The 6599-nt window shown below is 40.6% G+C and overlaps 1 pseudogene; it reads right to left on the minus strand.

The window, feature by feature from the left end:
* Positions 1-4747: 4747 nt before the first annotated feature.
* Positions 4748-5779, minus strand: LOC131402333 (dematin-like; annotated as a pseudogene).
* Between the last annotated feature and the right edge of the window lie 820 nt (positions 5780-6599).

The following is a 6599-nucleotide window of genomic DNA, read 5'->3' on the forward strand; positions in this document are numbered from 1 at the left end:
CTCCTCTGCATCAGAAAGGAGAAGCTGGCAACCATGTTTCTGAGAAGCTCCATAGCTATAACAGGAAAATATAAATTGATGACTATACAATCCATATCTCAAGCACAGGCTTGCTCCCATGCATTGTAGCATATCTCCGACAGTTCTAAGATAGTTCCTGTTGTTTGTCCAGTGCCGTCTCAAATTCAACTTGTGCAAGACTGAACTTATAATTTCTATGTCCTAAATCAATTTTTTTCCATTTTATTCCCTTAATAAATAGCACTTCATTTTCACGAGCCAAAAATTGGGAGTCATCCTATAGTATTCCAGCTCCCCTCATTCCTACTGCTCGCTAAATCCTGTCAATTCCTAAATGCCTCTTCAATGAATTCTGCTCTCTCCATACTCACAGACTCTGTCTTAGCTCTGTTTATCATAATTCTCAACTGTATTATTTTAATAGTCTTATAACTAATGTTTCTGTCTCTTATTTATCTTCCTTTAATTATTAAAGATCTGATTGTTCACACTCTTGCGTGAAATCTTCAAATTGTTCTTCATTACTTTCAAGATAGAATTTAAACTATCTTCATGTAAAAAAAAATGCCATACATTGGTCTTATCCCATCTTTCCCATGTCATTTCCTACATGCAGCTCTTGTTTGGACTATACCTTAATGAACGTTCTTTGAGTTTCTTGTGGCTTTGCACTATGATCGCTTAACCCTCCCCTTCTTTCTTTCAAGAATTACTATAAGTATAATCTCTCAAAAGCATTTTGATGCCTCTCAGCAGTCCACTCCCAACCAGAATGTTGAATTCTTTTGTGCCCTCCTCACATCTTGTTCTTATCTTCCAACATATCACTAATTATGCAGTATCATAAGTATATTTTAAGTGTTGGGTAACTTTCTATCTAGTTTATGAGAATGTGAGAATATGAGAATGTTTGAAGACAAGGACTATATCTTTTGCTGAGTGTCTAGGACCTTGCATAGTGCCTACTGGACATAGCTATTACAAAATAAAAGATTGATTACTGAATTAATTCTAGTGGTTTCCAAAGTCCAACGAGAGTACATATTTATAAAAATACTTTACAAATACATGAGGTCAGTGGGATTTTAAAGATGAGTGCTATTGGTCAGTTCATGTGAAGCTCTGATTTTTACCTACTCTTTGTTGTAAACTTATAAATGACGCAAACTTTCTCTAATCTTATGTTAGATAGTATGTACCCATATCAGAATGATGTGAACAAGTTTGTTGATGATTAATCAGTTCAATAGAAGAAAATGCAGCTTGCAATGCCAGGATAGTATCATTTCTTTGTCTGGTCAGGTAGTCAGGTTTCCCGCAGAAGGAGCTAGGAAGATATTTAGTCTTAGTTTTTTCAGCCTGGGATGGCTCATTCAAGTTTTCTCCTGAATCTACTTTCTGCTAATGACTGCAAGTCATAAAAACTGTTCCACAAAACTCCTCCAGTCTGAAATATTGACTTTCCTGTCCACTAACTTTATTCTGTCTCTTGATTGATCTTATTTGCCCTTTGGATTCGGTATAGCATTGTTGCTACACACTTGGACAATAAATGTCGTGGTTCTAAATCCCAGTTACATAGCCTAAGGCTTCCTTTTGGAGTAACCCTTCTTGGTTAATCTAGGCCAGTGTGTCTCACTGTAGCTGTATACTATAAGCATCTCTGTGTGGAGAGCACAGATTAGCAGTTTCCAGCCTAGACCAATTAGAGAAATCCCTGGGTGTAGCATGGACATTTTACAAAAGCCAGGCATGAGTATTATTGACAGAGACTCTATGGCCTAACGCAGTGATGCTTTCAGGGTCTAAAAGCAGAATAAAAGCTACCATCCTCTGTTCTGTGCAGTAGGGAGCTAAGAAGAGTCTGTAACTCAGTGTAGACAAATAAGTTTCGATCGAGGCAATGTTCTACGGAAGGAAATCTCAGAGAAGGTAGAGGAAAATAGATTTTAGAATCATACAATAAATAATTCACAAAAATTACAAGATCATTGATTCAATTTAACTATGTTCCAAGACAAACTAGGTTCCTAATATCTCACCTAAAACCTTTGTTTTGGAATCAAAGCTTTCTAATAATATATAAACTTTAAATTTTTCTCCTACATTGAGTAGAGGATACTTCCAAGATTTTTAGTTTTCAGAGGCTCAAGTAAATGTTTTTTCCATTTAAATTTTAAGTTTCATCCAACAGAACTTCAATCTATTCTTATTTTATTTTTTGGTACCAAATTGTTAAAACGCTATTAGGACCATATACTCAATGGTTTCCATTAATGTCATCAGCACAATAAAAATTTGTTTCCAACATTTTTGTTTCTGGGGAGCTCTGAAAGCTGAAAAGCTAAATCGCTGAACACATTGCTTTTATTTGCAGGACAAAAATGAAATAGGTTTACTTTGAAATTAGAAATTGCTAATCCTATTTCCTAGAGTTGTTAACAGTGAGTCACTGTTTACAATTGGATTATCCACTGAACCAAGGGCTGTGTACCATGTGTGAGGGAAATTGAAAAAGCCTGTATGACTAGCTGCCATCGATTTTATGTTACTGCACAATGGTAAATGTGCCATCTCTTTAACACTGCACTCTATAGCTCTATTAAAGTGCACTTTCACGATTAGAAGCACATGAAAGTCGATCATTTGCTGAGGAGAAAATTAAAATACAATTATTAATGAGACTGAAAACTTTTGGCTACCTCAATAATAATTATTTTTTCAGCTAAGCATTTTATAAAAATGTGCAGGTGATACCAAAGTCATCATGTGGTGCTGGGAGACAACTATTCTTTTTATCTTGTTTCCATCACTCAATAACATGAAGCCTGAGCTGATCTCCTGGTTCTCATATAACTTATATCTTGTATATAGCCAATATATAAGAGTGTATTACTCACAGTACAGCAGAGAAACAGGATCTGTCTATCTATCTGTATATATAATGGCATCAGTACAATAAAAAGTTTGTTTCTTAATTCATCTCTCTCTCCGTCTCTGTATATATATATATACGTATATATATATGTATACATACACACATATATATGTGTATATGTGTGTGTGTATGTATCTGTATATACATACAGAGAGAGAGAGAGAGAGAGAGAGAGAGAGAGATCTTGATTTATTATAAGGACTTGAAGAATTGGCTCACACAATTTTGTAGGCCAGCAAGTCCCAAGATCTGTGGGATAATTTAGTGAGCTGGAGACTCAGGAGAGCTGATGGTATGGTTCCAGTCCAAAGGCCAGCAAGCTGAAGACTCAGGAAGGGTTGCTATTTCAGTTCAAGCCTGAAGGCACGAGAAAAGCTACCTTCATAATTTTTGCCTTATCTGAGCGCCATTTGTACTTGGATTCTCTCTCTCTGTCTGCACACACACACACACACACACACACACACATTTCAAATCCACTTTTTTTTTTTCTTGTATCTTCTTTTACTTTTACTTAAATACTGGCAATAATAGAATGTTCATGTGATAATAGTTATATATATATTTTTTGGGGGGGGACTGAATGCAACCTTTAATTCCAAGCAGAGTCTCCTTCCCCAGCATTATCACACACACAGTGGAAAGGGATGTCAGGTCTGAGCAGCAACAAAATTTAGACCTGGGCAAAAAAAAAAAAAAAAAGAAACCATATATATGTGTATATATACACGCACATGTGTAATTATATATACATATGTATTTGCAGAGAAGAAAAGCTGGGAGTGTAATTAAGGTAGGGCAGAGAGTTAGGTGAGGAAAGCATGGGGCAAGGGAGAGGGCCCCAATAAATTACATTCTTTAGAGAGTTGTGGAGGGGGATGCATGGCTATGGGTGGGAGCTGGTAGGCAGGACACTCAGAACCGTCCCTATAACCTGGCCTCTTGATCCCATCCAAGGGAGTCTGAAGGCCTGGCTTTGTCTGCCCAGAACCTGGGTTGGTGCTAGAAGGTAGAATTCTAGCTGACTTTGCCTGGAGGCTGATGGTGGGCTGGGTTTGTATAGGCACATCTCCTCTCTAAGCCAAGGCTTCTGGGGAAGCCACAGGGCTGGAGCAAGAGGCTTAGAAGCTTGGGGGCTCATAACTAGAGGACATGGGGAGCTAGAGGGCAGGGCGACCTCCCTGCTGGCGGCTGAGCTGCAGCCTACTTCTGCTGGAGTCAGAGAAGCAGGAGGCGTAGGCACAGGGAAGCTGTCAAAGGTGAGGCAAGGAGGAGTGCTTTGGTGTATACAGGGTCCTGGAGCTTTCCCGGCCTGTCTGCTTCCCACCCTCACCCTCATCCTATTAAGGCCAAAGGTTCTACCCACCCAGGGGTCAAGACAGCTGACAGGCTGGACCACTAAATGCCAGGTTCATTTTTCCTCAGTCTCTTCTGGGGAGCTTCATGTGGGGACAGGGGGAGGGAGAAGAGCGAACATTAACCCTGTGTATGCTGGAGTCCAGGCGGGGTTTGCCCTGTGCAGTGAGGACCAGGGATGAGAGGAGGAATACCACTCCACCTCCCATTATAGGGAAAGAAGTCCATGTGCCACAAGCCCAGAACTGTGGAGGTCTTGGTTGCCCCTTGACCTGGGGAATGGAGCCTGCCCCACCTCTGACCCACCTCCTTGCCCCGACAAGTGATGACTGCTCTGAGCTGGCCATTGGAAGAGCATGCTTTGGGGTCAGTGACCCCAGCTCCAGAGCCCTGAAGCAGCATGAAGTGCAGTCATGAAGAGGGTGAGGGCGATCAGAAGAGAGAGGCCTTTTTCTTGAGTTTGTTCTGCTCCCACAGAGCCAGCGTGCTAAACTCTGCGGGAGACGTGGAGAATACCCTTGGGAAGTCCTCTGCTGACATATGCCACTCAAGCCTCATGCGATCCACACCTGGAGGCAACTTGGTTCACCCCTTATTGGTCACCACAAGCATTTTATAGGACAGATCTGTAGGCCTGGGCTTCCATTCTCACTATCCATGGGCTAAAGTCTGGGGGCTGTAGCTGGCTCAGGGTGGTTCTGCCATAGGCGAGGAGAGAACATTTAGACCTTTCAGGGTGCAAGGAGGTATGAAAGGGTATCTGGTCCTTTCCTTCAGATAGGCAATGACTTTTCCATCTTTTCTTTCAAGATCATCTTTCCCAAGTTGGAAGTCACCTTACTGAGTTCCTCTCTCTGACTCTTGCTTTTGAGCCTTCATCTCCTCTCTGGAGTCATCATCTTCCTCCTCCTCTTCTTCCTCTTCCTCCCTCTGAGATGCTTTCTGCTTCCTCCATTCTGTCTCCACAATGGCCAGTGACAGGGGCATGGCCAATAGTCAGTTTTGATCTCGGCTGGCTGGTTGGGGTCAGGGGGCTGGGCCACAGGGAACTTGGATGACTTGATGATGAAGTCCTCAATGAAGTGCTTGCTCTGAGGGTTGCCTTCCATGGACTCTCTCTGCTTATAGATGGGTAGCTTCTTACAGATGTTGGAATCTGGGCAGATGGTCTCAGGATGGTGGAAATGAGACAGGCTGGTCCAGGGAGTCCCAGTGGTTCTTGGGGCTGAAGCCTGAGAGATGGTTCCAGGGAAGTGGCTGTCTTCCTACACCTCTGGGGATAGAGGGGAGGTTATGGTTTTGGGTGATAGTCAGCTTTTGGCTCTTGGGCAGCTCCATGTTTTCCAGGAGGGAATAGGTAAAGTGGGGCTTATGGATCGCGAGGTCAGGCTGCTGGATGCCTAGGATGGCCTTGTTCTTGGGGATGGTGGCCAAGTCCTTGTAGCCCAGCACCTGATTGTCCATGGAGTTTCTGTGTTAGCTCTGTTTTTCCAATTGACAGTAAAATAAATGCATAAGTAATAAAAAATTTTTAAATGTCTATCTGTGTACCATGTAAAGTAAGCCAGGTTACCACCAGCGGTTTGACAGAAATTAAGTTTTTGAAAATTATTTTTAAAGGACTATAATATCAGCCACAACTTAAAAAGTTTAAAGTAACTATTTTTTAAAATAAATGTTTAATTTTGTAAATGCCTATCAAGTAGGCTATATGTGGAGTTTTGTAAACTAGATGCTACACAATAAGAACAATGAGTGATAAATTTGATTGTATAATATTAACATTGTTATTTAGGTAATTTAGGTCCAAATATATGAACATTTATGTGTGCATAAATAAATTTAACATAATATATGATATTAATCTGTTATGTGAATTAGAAAACATGCACCAAAATTAAAAATTTTAAAGGATGGTATATAAACACGAATAGAAATAGATACGTAAACAGTTTTCCCTACAGCTCAGTTGCTAGTTTTGAGCAACACCTAGTGCTTTACCATTGGGTAAAATCTGGAAATCAACATCAGAATTTGACTGCTTAGAGGAATCAATGATTTCATATTTTTTAAAGACTCTCCATTTTTGGCCTTGATCTATGAGATGAAGTTGTTTATTTTATTACCTCCTCTCCACAATTTTCAGTTATTTGAATACTTTTATTTTAGTTGTGGCATAGTGGTAGCAGAGCAAAACAATGGATTGTGAGACGAGGAGAACAACTGCTGAAGGACCAATACAGGCTGACTTCCGTATGCTAATTAGTGGTATTCAAGAATGTTA

The sequence above is a fragment of the Diceros bicornis genome, chromosome 1 (assembly GCF_020826845.1).
Source record: "Diceros bicornis minor isolate mBicDic1 chromosome 1, mDicBic1.mat.cur, whole genome shotgun sequence".
Lineage (NCBI taxonomy): Eukaryota > Metazoa > Chordata > Mammalia > Perissodactyla > Rhinocerotidae > Diceros > Diceros bicornis.